The sequence below is a fragment of the Triturus cristatus genome, chromosome 2_2 (genome assembly GCF_964204655.1).
Source record: "Triturus cristatus chromosome 2_2, aTriCri1.1, whole genome shotgun sequence".
NCBI classification, from domain to species: domain Eukaryota; kingdom Metazoa; phylum Chordata; class Amphibia; order Caudata; family Salamandridae; genus Triturus; species Triturus cristatus.
This window is the reverse complement of record NC_140582.1, coordinates 1,044,618,786-1,044,634,353: the sequence shown is the minus strand read 5'-3', so window position 1 is coordinate 1,044,634,353 and position 15,568 is coordinate 1,044,618,786. Positions and strand designations below refer to the sequence as shown.

Here is a 15,568-nt window from a genome sequence, read left to right as displayed (position 1 = left end):
TTTAAACCAGGGACCGTGGCGCCATATCTATCGGGCACCTATGCAGTAACATGGCAAAAAAGATTTTTTTCCCTCAGGATGGGTGAATGGCCTTTCTTGCAACATCTACCAGATCGGCGCCGCTCAAACGACAATACAAAGTGCAGGGGGTGTGGGTGTCCTTCAGAGTCGATTGAGCACGTGGCATGTGTTTGCCCTGCCTTACTCAACGATCGATGACTGCTGCTATGTGGTGAATGGAATAAACTTGGTGTTCGCTCCTGCCGCCAAGCCATCTCAGCAACCATGAACCCAGAGAACCAGATGCGCAATATCCGGTTCACCAAGTTTGTCACAAGAGCGGCAAAAAGGTTAATGCAGTGGGAGTGCTGGTAACCAAATCTCCATCTTATTGCACTGGGTCGCTTCCCTCTCATAAATGCAGTCAGTCGCCACCTTTTCTCTGGACCAACCTCTGTGGTTTACTGGCTGGTCACTTCACTTCATGGGCCCGAATTTCGCAGGGACACCAGAGTCCCTTTCCTTCTCCATGTAGGGACCAGCCTCCTTTTAGATAGAGCCTTAAATTGAGTGGATCAGACAGTTGGACTTTTCTGGACTTGTGCCTTGTCCGTTTCTTTTACTGTGTTTTAACGGTATTTCTCTTTTTTAGCAACAAAGTTATCTGCCCCTCATGGCACTTCTTTTTTACAGAAAACTCATGCTGTCAAGAAAATTATGAAAAATTAAATTTGGTACCCTCTTGGCTTTATGTAATTATGCACTGTCAAACATTTTAACTTGTGTTTTACAGAATCTCTTTTTATTATATTTTATTATCAGAGTGTTTGTCTATTGTAAAGATTTTAATTAATCGAACAATTGTTTTTTTCTTTTTCTTCTTGTACGTTCAGTTATTATTTTTTCCTTTGTAACACTGCTTATAATTAGCGGGGCGACGCTCCTCCACCTCAGCGGAGGAGCCGCCACTAGTATTTCTGTGTGCGGATAATACTAACAGGGGTGGAGGGAGATAGTAAAATGGGAATTTTTTATTTTTTAAATACAGTTGCTGGAGAGGGCGAATGGGCAACTGAAAGAGATCACACCATTCGGCGTATGGATTCCTCATGACTCCTCTTCCCCTGCACATCTGATTCATAGGATAAGCTCCACAGGGTTAGAAGAAATTTGTAGATGGGTAGGTGCAAAGGTAAAGCTTCCAAGTGAAAACATAGACAACTCGAGCTTCGCTCTTATTCATTTGGTGTCCCTTGGACTCCCTTAGCTGCTAACAATCCTACTACTGGCAGCTACCCATCTGTAGTTTTGTTTTGTAGTGTAGGACAGACTTCTTAATGATTCCCCCCTCCCTTCGCACTGACCCAGCTGAAGGGGAATAGTCGTGGGGGAGCCACACCAAGTATGCTACCTTACTCTTCTCCAGCCACCCTTTCCCTGATGCCTCTTACTTTACACCCTCATTTTTCTTACCATGTATTTGTTCTAAAAGTAAAACTAGCTTTCTGTTAACCACCCCACACCACATCCCTCGGGAATACCTCCCCATATGTTTAATGTTCATTAGCAGGCATCCTGGGAAAAAATACACAAAAGCGAAGGAAGGAGGAAGAGAAAGACGGAAAAAGCGACCCAAAGTGAGAAAGCAGGGACCAGTAAGAGTGAGACAGAGGGGCAGGCATTGTCTAGCCTGATAGCGGATTAAAGAGGCATTAGGGGGATTCAAGACTATGTAGCCTTGATATTCAGCGTGCTATCATTTTAAATCAACGGCCGCTGGCTTTGGTCATGGGCACTGATTCTATTACAAATTAAGCACTGATGCCAATCACATGATCTGCTCGAACACAAAATTTGATAGAGGTAGTTTCTTATTTTGGGAGTTCTTTAGCTCAATGAATGTAATTAGATTTCCTTTTCGTAGTTCCCACATTTCGTTATTATACTTGCAGGTTTTTTAATTCATTGACTTTCTTACTGGTGTTTGCTTATAGGTCTGCAACTTTGGACTTGCGACTTAAATTTCTGACAGCCATTTAAAACCGCTTTCCACAGCTCACTTTTGTGACACAGTACCTCCTCCGCTATTGTCCTAGATTTTTTTTTTTAAGTGAATAAGGCGGGCTACTTACTTTTCGTTGTCTTTCTAGTTGTTGGTCAGTCTCCTCTCTCTACATGGTCTGACTCTTCATATAGACTCAAACTCAGCCTGGTCGTGAAGTATGACCAGTTGCTGCTTCTTCTTGTTAGGGGTTTTTACTCGGAGAGCTTCTCTGGAGCATCTTGCCTTGACTGCTAATGGACAGGTCTCTAGTGGGTATTCTCCATTCTCCCTGGCTGCTGCAACTCCCATTGTCTGGGCTACATCTGGCCTCTCAATAAATTCAGGTCTAGTGCATTTGGGGCTGTCACAGGCTGCGGGTAGCTGGCTCAATAATAACAATTTATTTTGTATGGTACTTCTTAACACAGTTTTGGATGTCTCTAGATGGTGTAAATAACAGAGGTTACTAGTCCCAATTATATGATACTTTACCTAAAGTCTCTCCCTTTCCCATAGCTTGCTTGATTTTCTTTCTCGGCATTCTGCTACTCTCCTTGACTGTCTTCTAGTGATTGTTCTTAGGTCTTCACCTGATACTGGTTCAGCTTTTATTTCTCTGGTGCTTTGACATTGCTCTTCACCAAGGCTCAGAATCATTTTTCTTGACCATCTGATTGAGATTGCTGGAAAAGACACCTGTTGCTTCCAAGATGGAGAAGCGATATAAGACATTATCAGGTGGCTAATATGATGTCGATCCTCACCAATTGTCTCCACCTTTTGTTCAAGAAAATCTAATTTTGCCCACAGAGCCATAACATTCCACAACAGATAAGCAACAAACTCACCTCGCACAAGCTGAAGGAGCGGTATAAAACATTCAGATGGGGATTATGATGTTGCCCCTCACTGAAGCTCTTTACCTTTTTTTCATGAACATCTGATTGATTTTGCATAGATACGCATAATATATTCCACCTTCACACTGAGGGTATGTACTATAAAAGTCAGACTGCATTTACATTATCATTATTATTCTTCTTATTATTTTTATTATTATTATGCACAAGCCTTGATGCATTCATCAAGCGGTCATTACCTCTTTCCTAGCAAGAACCATAGGAGGGTTTGACGGATTGTTAATCTTACTGGATTCTACCAGTTAATCCCTCCTGGTGTTTTCTGAAACTCACTTCTTCAGGATGTAGGTGGCTCTAGAAGACTCATATAAAGAAACACGTCTCATATCTGCTAGATTTTTAATTTCCTGTCCTCTGTGTTAGTTCTTGACTCAGATCATTGTGAAATCTTCTTGTAAAACTCCTTGACAATATGTTTAGTCTCCCAGTGATCAAGTAAATCTCTGGCATTATCTTCAACTTTGTGATAAAAGAAATTCAAATTGTCACAGAACGAGGCGATCCAAGAATGATAATCAAAATGAAGAAGTTATACTAATGACTGATCTTAAAAAAAATATCTGGTAGAGTGCAGCGAACCACCAGTCATGAAATATTTAGCCAGATTTCACCATTTTAATTGTGATAAAGAATTAACCCACCCTTAAGGAAGAGCCGCTGACCCGCCCAGTGTAGATTTTCTGCAGTGGGAGGCTGTTGGGCCTAAGAGGGCCACCAGGCATGAGGGGCCTTTGACGCCAGCACAGATACCGAACACTACTGGCATGGGGGCTGTTCTTGATGGGTGGTAAGCAAAACCCACAAGATGATGGATGGAATGTTGCACATTGGCAAAACATTCACCCCCAGTCACAGATCTGGGTTTAATCCATCGTTATTTTGCTCACCACGCCAAGCCAGTTCAGACTTGGCCATATGCAAATCAGTCTTGACCCTGTTCCTTGTGGGAACAGTCCAGCCCGAACTGCCAAGCCATGTCTTCCCTGGACCGGAATCAAGCATCCTAGGACCGGTTTCGGGGTTTCACCCCTCTTCAGCCAGAATAGCTTGACTCCAGTGGCGTAGTGAGCACGGGACCCACGTCTGGGCATACCCTTCCCACATAGGGCGAACAGCAAAACACACAAGATGATGGACGGAATGTTGCACATTGGCAAAACATTCACCCCCAGTCACAGATTTGGGTTTAATCCATCGTTATTTTGCTCACCACACCAGCCCAGTTCAGACTTGGCCATATGCATGGGGCAGTCCTGCTGCCCCGACAACAGCACTCTCTGGTGCTCATTTCCAGCGCTGCTGCTGTTGGAGGTACACCCAACGAGAGATGAAAGACATCCTGGGATGCTATCGGTTAACTACCTATCCTGTCCTATGTATGTATGATGGCGTGCACAGTATAATGCTCCAATCTAGTTTCTTTTGTTAACTAATGATGACATTAGAATCCCATTATAAATGTGCTTCTCTTCAGTTCTGTCATTAAGTCTCTAGCTGGCTCGATATGTCAGGCATGGGGTCATTGGAGTAAAGCTGAATTAATTCCATTCTGCATCCCTGTGACACTGATCCTTATTTGTTGGTGCTAAAAGTCCTTCTTTTTTGTGGGCTCTGTAGCCCTTGGCATGCTGTGCCCCCCTTCTTATGTTCAACAAATGTGTTATGTCACACCTTCTTTTAAATGTCCTTGCCAATTGGCAAATGCACCGAGATTTGTGCTCTAAAAGCTTACAGTGAAATTGCCGTGGGATGAAAATCATAAGGAAGCGTTAGCTATCCAACTACAATTAAATGAGATTAAACTGTACAAACAATCGGGGTGTTGTTTTCAGGCACTTAATAAAAACAGAATTTAATGTGTGCACCACAGCAGTAAGTGCTAATCCTGTTAGATAGCTCAGTGAACATATGCTACCCATGTAGAAATCCTATGTGTGCAATCTGAAGGTCACAGGTTCGAATACCACTGATTCCACCACCGCTCCTGGTTAAAATAAGTTCCACTGAGTTCGGTAGCAATTAAAACGGAGCAAGTATGCTATAGGAGAGTAGCTAATACTAATAGAAAGGAAAAAGTTGTAACATCACACAGTGTTTATCATGTATAATTGACTCATTGAAGGAGCTGCGAGTTTACAATACAAAAGTACAAAATGATGACATCTGGGATTAACAAGCATTTGCAATGCAATAGGTCTCGCATTTGCGAGAGTTTGAGCTATTGGCATTGTAAATGACAATGCCTTTTATTTATGTGTTTTGAAAACCTGCAAGTAGTGATTAAACACGCACTTTGTACTTACAGTCCTTGCTTACGAGAAGCAAGGCTGGCAGTAAAAAAGCCCCAGTTACCTCCAGCCTCGCTTCTCATAAGCAAGCACTAGAAGTAAAAAGTGCGTGTTTAATCACTACTTGCAGGTTTTCTAAATAAATAAATAAAAGGCATTGTCATTTACAATGCCAATAGCTCACACTCTCGCAAATGCGAGACCTATTGCATTGTAAATGCTTGTTAAATATGTGCCTGCTCTTGCATCTCAGTGACAAACCCCAATAATATTTATATTTGGCACGCTATTGCATCACAATCTAAGTGATATTACTCAATTAACTCCATACCGCACCATGCTTTACATACACTACTTAATTTGTGCTGGTGGTTGAGGGGTGTTGGGCATGCTCATTTTTATGGCTCGTGCCCTGCGTTGCAGGGCGCAGCGCTGCTCGCCCAGGCGAGAGCCCTGTTGTAGGTGGTTTAGAAACGGAGCCTGGAATCGCACACGCTCGTGCGTGTGCTTTTCCTTTTGGCATCCGCAATAGGCAAAAGGCGGACGCATTGCTCCGCCCATGGCCTATTGGTGTCTTACGCGCACCAAAGGCCATGTGGTTTCAATAATCGTGCCCAGACTCAGGCGTGATAATTGAGAACACATGTTCGCTGTGGCGCGCGCCCACCACTCGCGGGCGTGTGTTTTTTTTACAGTAGTGATCGCGAAAGCGATCGCTTTCAGTGCCGCTTGTTATATTTGTCTTTGCTCACAGATAAACTAGATACATGCCGTTTAATGAGTAGGCCGTCTCCTTGCCATACTCCATATTCTGACTGTCTGGCGCTTCGAAGAAGAAGCGCCAGTGCAGGTGCACATATAGATTGTTTGCTGTAGAACCCAGCAAGATGTACAACCCGATAAAGATAAGTGCAATCCAAGAGAGTAAGAGCATTTCCGTAATTTAAACCCCCTTGTCATGTGCGACCGTTTTGCCAACAGCACTAATGATGCAAGGGCATTTGTAACCCTCGTTATTTAGGTATGGTCCATCTTCGCTCTGCAAATGAATTGTTTGGCATAAAACGCAGGGCTGGCTAACAATGTCGCAGGAGACATTGGAGGCATGTGGCAGCTATGCAATTCTGCCACCGCACCTCTGTCCCAATCTACACAATACCTCTACTCTTCCCTGAACCAGCAGAGAATAAATCAGGATCTCACCACAAAAGCTCAGCTCACTGTTTCCCGCTTTTTAAGTTTTCTCTCAAAAGGCAACTCCTTAACTCCCTCTCGTGACTCAATATCGCAGCTTAATCTGGCATAGTCGGCCTCACATTTCACCTGCAACGCCCCATTAGTAGTGACGTCACACACACCCCGCTCCCTCTGACTCCGATGACGCCATGGCTCCGATCACACATCTGGTGTCGTTGGACTGCCCCATGCCGTTCACCTGCCTCTAGAAATGTCATGGTCCCGCCTCTGTAGCCAAGGTGCAGAGGTCCCGATGAAAGCGAATTGATGGGATGTATTGGGAATGCATTAATGTGGGAAGTGTGCGACAGGTGGTCATTTGAGGTGTTGGTGAGTAGTTCTGCTTGTAATGAGAAGTATTTACAGAAGTGTTACCTGTTTGGCTTGAACTTTCTGACAGTCATGTGTGTTATGTGGCCTGCGTGTAAGCAGTACATGTGTTTTTTTAAAAATCCCTTTTGATCATCGAGTGCCTCCTAAGAATTGGTACTTGACCGAAGAATGACGTCAGATACATACTGCCTCTTAAGATTCATTAGACAGATGCTGTAGAAACAGAAATTTGAAAAACAGGAAGGAACTTTGATAAAATGTAACTTTTGGAAGAAATCCGTGTCAACCAAAACCCTGCAGGAACTCTTTAGCTGTGTCTCCAATTTTCTTGCACGATTGTGTTGTGCTATTTTGTGTTTTTTGCAGCACTGTGCACAAATAAATCCTCCGGCCATATCATATGAAGATCACATGTAGTATCAGCTAACAGCTTTCAAGTTCATGGGCTTCATGGATCGTAGGGTTTAGTTTATCATTGATGCGTGTCAACCTAGGCATGTTGACTTTCATGCCTTTCGCATCAGCGGTTTTGCATTAATAAAAATTGTCCGCTTGAATCTGAAGATCAGTAAAGTTATTGTGTTTACTTATAAATTTCACACCTAAACCAATAGGACACCTGAGATTTATAGATATCAACACCATATGCGCCCTTCCCATCAGGGGTACATATTCATCTGGGACAGTGGTCTTCAAAATTTCTAATGCTGCGCTCCATCCATGTGTTTAGGAAAAAATAATCTTTGGGCGCTCTAGAGTACTGAAACACATTTCTTACAGCGCTCTAAAATTGGGAACTTGAACATTTTTAGCGAGTCGTACATTGCAGTTATTTTCAGGTTATCCATTTTAAAAATGCAGTCAAATACATGATGGCCAACATTTAATCGAAAATTAGGTCTTCTGAAAAGTGTAAAACTATCCATATTGTGATCATTTATTAGAAAAATGAAGGAAGGATAATTGAGGGCTATTTGGGCCCCATACCCCACTTTAACACATATTGTCAACCATAAAATAAATCACAACAAGCATTGGCATAGCCAATAGGTCTCGCTTTTGGGACCCTATAAGTATTTAGTTATGCAGCACAATATCCTTGGTGCAACAACATCAACTGTTGCATGGCTAAACACTTATAAGGTCCCAAAGGCGAGACCTATTGGCTATGCCAATGCTTGTGTTCTTAATGGTATATGCAAACTGACTGAAGGTCTGTTGGTGGAAATGAGCTGGATGGCCATAAAGAAACAAGCATTTGCAATGCAATAGGTCTTGCAATTGCGAGATTTTGAGCTATTGGCATTGTAACTGACAAGGCCTTTTATTTATGTGTTTAAAAACCTGAAATAATAAAATGCATTGTCCTTTACAATAGCAATAGGTCAAAGTTTCTTAAATGCGAGACCTATTGCATTGCAAATGCTTGTTAGAGATTGGGACTTAGGGGGGCGTGGGTAGGGCACCGGAGGAGATGGCCGCCATTCTCGGGAGCTCCGTGGATATGTAGCGGCAACGGGAGCTCTCCGGGGATTTTAACGGCTACCCGGTCTTCAAGACTGCCTCTAATCACAGCGGAACTCCTGCTGCTTCTCCGAAGACCTTTGCGGATGGAAGCGATGAGGCGGAAATTGCTGTTTCTTTACTTTTTGCAGCTTGGGATGCACGGATGAGTAGCGACCGCCATTTTGTCTTCAGCGCCGATCCCAGTAGCCGCTGTCAGTCTTCTGCCTCACACTGCGCGGTAAATTAAGTTTTTTCTTCCAAACGCTCCTTATTATGGGGACATTCCTTATGGACTTTTGCAACCTGACAAAATTCTGCTGTTTATGAGGTAATGAATTCTTGTACCACGAGCCTCACAAAATGGCAGCCATTTTGTTGTTAGTGCTGAGACTTCGAGCCACTGCTTATCTTTTACCTCACGCAGTGCTGTAAAATTTGAGCTCTTTCTTCCCAAATGCTTGTGCTATGGAATGTAGTTATATAGTACTGGAGATAGGATAAACCTTACTGCTTTTGAGCTGCCTACTGCCTGCAGACCGACTCTAATTAAGCGACCGCCATTTTAAGTTGGCTGTGGTTACAATCACCCATGCTTACATTATAGGGTATTTGGTCTCCTTTTTCTCAAAAGGTCTGAGACCTACATTGTGATTTTTGTTCTGCGTAGCTGGGGGAAGAATTTTCACGTTATTTTTCAATTATTTGCCGTTTGCTGACCGCGGCTTTGAAGCGGCCGCCATTTTCGCTGTGTTTACCACCTCCTTTGCATATTGCTTATCTCCTGTCTCATAATACAATTCACTGGACTTCTGCTACTAAGATACTAATTTTTGACTGGCCCTTATAGACATTCAATTTAGCTTTTCTTCCGCTCTTCTCTGGCCCCCCCAATTTTGGAGCCTGTTTTACTATTCTTCTTACTTCCAATGGCAACATCACGCTACAACCGGAATTCTTCTCAGCAAATTACTACACCCAACGGGTCCTTGGAAGACCACAATCCTTTTAGTGTACTTCAAGACAATATGGAGGATGCAACAACTTACTCTTCTGCAACTAAAAACTCCTCTCCCCTTGCTTCTCGCACAACCTCAAAAATTTCATCTAAATTACCATCCACTTCTGCCTCTACTCCTGGAAAACGAGTGAAAGCAAATCCTCCCTCCCCTACCAATATTTCTCCTTCTATTTCTATGGAGCTGTTACTTGAGGAAATTCGGTCACTTAAACCCTATATGGCAGAAACAAATTCTCGTCTACAAAATCTCGAAGTTAACTGGTCGCACACTGAACAAAAAGTCAAGGTTCTTGAGAAAAAAGTTGCTTCAATCCAAATAGCCGCTGACCAAGTTCCTTGTCTTCACAGAGAAATTCAAAATCTCAAACAACAGGTCGAAAATTTAGAAAACAGAAACAGACGTAATAATCTTCGCATTTACGGGCTTGCGGAAGGCCTTGAAGGATCGAATCCTTTATCTTTCTTCCAATCATTTTTGCCTAAGCTACTTGACCTTCCAAGTTCTCCATCCTTGAATATTCAGAGAGCACATCGTTTGGGCTCAATTTCAAGTTCTTCTGTCTCCTCTCCCTCTTCAACAAGGCCTAGGAGTGTCATCCTGTACTTTTTAGAGTACACAGACTTATTTAAAGTTATTCAGGCTGCCAAGCAGAAAGGAAAGATCACTTAGAATGGCTCCAGTTTATTCTTTGCGCAGGATTACGCCAAAGCTGCTGCTGATCGTCGGAAAAGGTTTTTGGAGATGAGGCCTGCTCTTCGCTCTTTGAATGCTCGTTATGGCTTATTCCACCCGTGCCTCTTCAAAGTGACTTACAACAATAAAACAACGAACTATGAGGATCCAGCGTTGCTTCAACAATTCCTGAACTCTTGTAGGGATGATTCTATGGACATTCCTCAAGCATAATTGTTTTGAGTATCAATCCATTCTATGTTATTGTATTTGTTATATCTTTCTCACTGCTTTTTGTCTTGCGGTAAGTCCCGTTGTTAATATTGTTTCTTTTTGAACCCCTTTAGGTGCAGTTTTTGTGACCCTTTGATATATGTTAACTTCATGTCCCCTGGAGACCGTCCTCCCTGTGCTGCGTCCTCACGGAGTCCTCGACCCGGTGTGCTATCTTCCTCATGTGGTCCCACCATCCCCTTTTTTCATTGTTTTGTTCTGGTATGTCTTTTCGACATTTTATGTTACTATCAAATGCTGTTTTTATATCGTATTTTTGTTTTGTGTTTTGCTCTCCCTCTGCTCTCTCCTTACCTGTTTTTCTCCTTTAACCTTTCCTCTTCTCACTTTTTTATTTTTTCCAATCTTTATTGTCATCTGTTACATCTGTATTGTACTTTTGTTCTGTTTCCTTCTCTCTCAATCATTTCCTTTCCTATTTTTCTCCTTTCTCTTTTACTCTATCTCTTTCTCCATTTATTTCGCTATACCTTACAATATTCTTCTTATTCTTACCCTCTTTCTCTTTTCATTCCTGAGTCTCTCTTGCATTATTCTGCTCTCTAACTTCTTTCTCATATGTAGTAAAATTTGTAATGCTTATAATGTTTGCATAATAACTTTTCATGTTATATTGGTTCATTTTTAGAGTTGTAACGTTAAAGGAGTAAATAACCCCATTAAAAGACAAAGGGTGCTGACACATTTAGCCAGATTAAACACTGATATTGCATTAATTCAAGAAACGCATTTATCAGAATTTGAGGCTTCTTAAACTGAAATGCAGTTGGGTAGGCAATGTCTTTTCTTCCCCTGCCTTAGGTAAAAAAAACAGAGTTTCTATATTATGTCATAAGAAATACCAAGTTACAGTTACGCATCAAGAAGCTGATTTAGAGGGTCGTTGGGTAATTGTCAAACTTCTTATAAATCAAATACCTCTTCTTCTTTTTAATGTGTACGCACCAGTTAATGTAGATAATACATTTTGGTCACAGGTATCGGATAAACTTCTTTTATTTGATGACGAGTATATTATTTTTGGTGGGGATTGAATCAGGTTTTTGACCCTATTTTGGATCGACGATCTTCTGTTAAATTTACGACCACAAAGATGCACTCACAATTTACATCCTCCATACGCCGTAAATCCTTAGTTGATATCTGGAGGCTTTGCAATCCTACTACTCAAGAGTATAGTTTCTATTCCCCTCCTCATCACTCACAATCTCGTATAGACTTATCTCTTTTTCAGTAAACCCTTATCCCAACAAGATTCCCATTCTGAAATTGGCTCTATTTTGATATCGGACCACGCTCCAGTTTTAGTTGATTTTGAGCTACTCCCTTTTACCCCTCATGCAGGCAGATGGCGTTTTAACAATGTGTTGCTATCAGATCCGAACTTCACAAGCCAATTCACTTATTTTGCTTCTGAATTCTTTTCTTTCAACTCTACCCCAGACTCTTCCCCTGTAATGGTTCAGGACTCCTTTAAAGCTACTGCCAGAGGCTTTATTATAAATTTTGTCTCAAAAAAGAAAGAATTTTCAAGAAAAAAATTCCCAATTACTTTCTAAAATCAAACAGCTTGACTATGCTTATTACCATTCGAACTCTGAATCCGCATTGAAAAATCTTACTGACGCAAAATTTACTTTTAACAAAATATCTACTGAATCCGCTTCTTATCTTCTAAAATGCAGTGCTCGATATTATGGAGGTCAAAATAAGATGGGGAAATTGTTAGCGAATTATCTGAAAATCAGACGTGAACGGACCAAAATAGAATCTATACGAAATGACACTGGTGCATCTTTCTTTAAAGACACGGATATATTAAATGCATTTGTTTCTTTTTATAAAAATGTATACACCCCTGAACAACAGCCAAACTCGATAGATCTCTCTACTTATTTTCAATCTATCGAACCTCCTTTACACTAGGACACAGATTTTTCTTCCTTAGAGACTGATATCACGACCTCTGAAATTACATGCACTATTTCACTATTAAAAAGAGGGAAGGCCCCGGGTCCAGATGGATTTACTATTGAATTTTACTTCCATTTTGCTAATCTCTTACTTCCTCATCTTTTATCACTTTACAATGACTTTATCTCTAGTGGTTCTTCGTCTGGGACTTTTCAAGAGGCCATGATTTGTTTAATTCCTAAAGACAATAAAAATCCATCTCTATGTAAAAATTATAGGCCAATTTCTTTAGTCAACCTGGATTATAAAATCTTTGCTAAAATCCTAGCACTTCACATTGACCCTATTTTACCTAACCTTATTGGTCCTGAACAGTCGGGTTTTGTAAAAGTTTGTTTATCTTCTGACAATTCCAGAGTCTTTTTTAATATTCTCAGCAAGGCGGTCTTCTCTTGATTATCCCATTGCGGCTATAGCATTGGATGCAGAAAGGCGTTGGATAGAATCGGTTGGGATTTTATGTTTCAAGCACTAAAATGGATAGGATTTCCCCCTAAACTAATATCTCTTATTTCCATATTATATTCTAGTCCTAAAGCTTCTATTTTTGTGAACGGGACAACTTCAGATTATTTTCCACTTTCTAGGGGAGTGCGTCAAGGTTGCCCCTCTCTCCTCTTTTGTTTATAATAGTCCTGGAACCCTTTTTAACTAAAATTAGACTGGATGAAAAGATTACTGGCTTTCAGCTTGACTCCTCTCATGTCAAATTATCCGTCTATGCGGATGATATTCTTTTATATTGTTCCAATCCGACTACCTCCATCCCTGCCTTTTTATCTCAGGTTGATAATTTTTCTCGATTATCTGGGTATCGTCTCAATTCTTATAAATGTGAGGTTTTGCCTCCAAATGTTCTTTGTCTTAAACAAGATTTTATACAAACGGGCTTTTCCTGGCAAACTTCTAAGATTAAATATTTGGGCTTATGGTTCTCCTCCTCCATTTCAGATAAATTAAAGATAAATCTTGATAGTATTGCAAAGACTCTTTCTGATTCTATTGATCGTTGGCATCCACTTTTTCTCTCTTGGTGGGGACGTCTAGATTCTATCAAGATGATGCTTTCTCCTCTGATTCTTTATCTTCTCTCCATGATTCCAGTTCACATTCCTGCCTTCTTTTTTAAGAAAATTGACTCTCTTTTAACCAAGTTTTTGTGGAAAAATAAACCTTCCCGTGTTGCTTCATCTGCCCTAAAAGCAGATAAATCTTCTGGTGGCCTTAAATTTCCTGATTTTAAATCTTATCATTATGCCTTCTGTCTAAAACAGTCTTCTCGCTGGCTCTCTGAGGCACATCAAATTCATCCTCCCGTCTGGCTAAATATAGAAAAATATTTTTTGTCCCCTTTTGATTTTAAAGAATCACTTGCCTTTACTAACAATAACTCTCTTTTTCGCGCACCAGTTATCTCTCATACGCCTAAAATTCTTCTACCTCTTCATCCTTCTTCTTACCCTTCCTCCTCTTCGTTAGACCAACAACCCATTTGGTATAATAAATTGTTACGTATTAATAATCGCACAATTTATTGGAAAACGTGGAAGCTCAAGGGGTTGCATTGGATCTCCCAGCTATTAGATAATAACATAACCAGGTCCTTTTTGGATTTACAATCACAATTTTCATTACCATCCTCATATAAGGCTAAATATACCTTACTCATTTCCTCTCTTTCCCACTATCTACACTCTCTACCGGCTACTTCCACTCCTTCATCCAAATGCTCCACTATTTTTCCTTTACTATCATCTTCCCCATCTGCCTCTTCTTTATATAAATGCTTGTTTTTCACTTCGATTAGAGACAAGGGAAAAGCTGAACTGGCTTGGAAAAAAGACTTAGCCGAATGTTGGCCTATTTCCCTTTGGGATAAGCTATGGCTAAAGATTCATAAGACATCAAGGGCTGCTAATACTTCTCAAACCTTATATTTCATTTATAAACGTATTTTATGTACTCCCGTGAAGTTGGCTTCTATTTCTCCTGGTTCTTCTCCCGCCTGCTGGTCCTGTTCCTGTGTAGTTGCTGACCTAAAACACATGCTCTTTGACTGCCCTCCCATTTCTCGCTTCTGGAGCTTGGTCTGGTCTCAAATTAACAAAATCTTTTGAACCCAAATCTCTTTTTCACACACTAACATTTTCCTAGGTTCTTTATCACCTGCCTGGTCTTCTTCATCTCCTAACTCCACACTAATTGATTTATTATTAGCAATAGCTTTGCATTTGATTACCTCTAATTGGAAACAAGCAGATAAAGTTACGTTCAACGCATGGTGGAATGCTGTTTGCTTTCATCATAGACTAGACACTAATTATGTCACTCCCATATCTCTTTCCATCAAAAGGGATCTTCTATGGCTCCCATTATCCTCCTATCTAACCTGTGTCGTATCCGCCAATATTACGCCTGTTAACATTCCCGAAGAAGTTCGTAAACCTCCTTGATATACTTATGTCTTTTTGCTTCTCTCACATTTACACATATGGTTAGTCCTTTCGTTGTATTGCTTTAGTACAGTTAATCTATATTTTCTACATTCTATTTTTCTATGCTTATAAGTTTTGAGCTCCGGTATTATGTCTAATTTTGATGATGTCTTACCTTTTACTTTCTGCCTCCCTTGTTCCTCTTTTTCTCCCTGACCCCCCTCCCCCTTTTTCCTTCTTCTCTTTTTATAGCTTGTTATTCATGAAGATTGCATTCTTATAATGTTTATATCTCATTTTCCATATGAAGTCTTCCTATGTTTATTAATTTTTTTCTTCAATAAAATTTAAACTTAAAAAAAGAGATTGAGACTTAATTATTATGGCTAGAGTTTGAACCAGAGTAAGATGGACCATAGTAAGAGAGAGCAAAAGACTGAGAAGGGAGAACGTGGGAGGAAGACAAAAGAGGAAAACTGTGACAAAGAGAAAGAAGGAGTGAAAAAGTGCAAGGGTGAGACAAAGAGACAAAGTTAATGGTGTGGATGAAAGAAGGATGAGATGGAATCAAGACTATACAGGCAATCTTTGTATTTCAAATCCTGGCATTTCGCAACACTGGTATACTCTCTACAAATACCGATCCATACATACACAGGACAGACCTCTTAAAAAGAACACTTCAGAAAGACTACCCTCATAGGGACAGAGCGTAGGGCGGCATTCTACAAGAGATAATTATAGTTAGGGGCTATAAAGAGACTTCCCAAAAATAGAGAGGGCATAGAATATGCATTTACCAAGAGATCACTGCAACTGCAGAGAAGATGTATGGCGTAACGGCAAA

The 15,568-nt window shown here is 40.8% G+C and overlaps 1 protein-coding gene across 3 annotated transcripts in view; it reads left to right on the top strand.

Annotated features, from left to right (window-relative positions):
- Positions 1-15,568, top strand: part of SH3BP2 (SH3 domain binding protein 2) — a 300,470-nt gene that overhangs the window by 68,574 nt on the left and 216,328 nt on the right. Inside the window, exon 2 of one of the 3 annotated variants that reach the window (XM_085642525.1) lies at positions 10,366-10,513. The exons of the other annotated variants lie outside the window; for them this stretch is intronic. The gene's annotated coding sequence lies outside the window, so the exon portion shown is untranslated. The remainder of the gene's footprint in view (positions 1-10,365; positions 10,514-15,568) is intronic. 3 annotated transcript variants of the gene reach the window in all.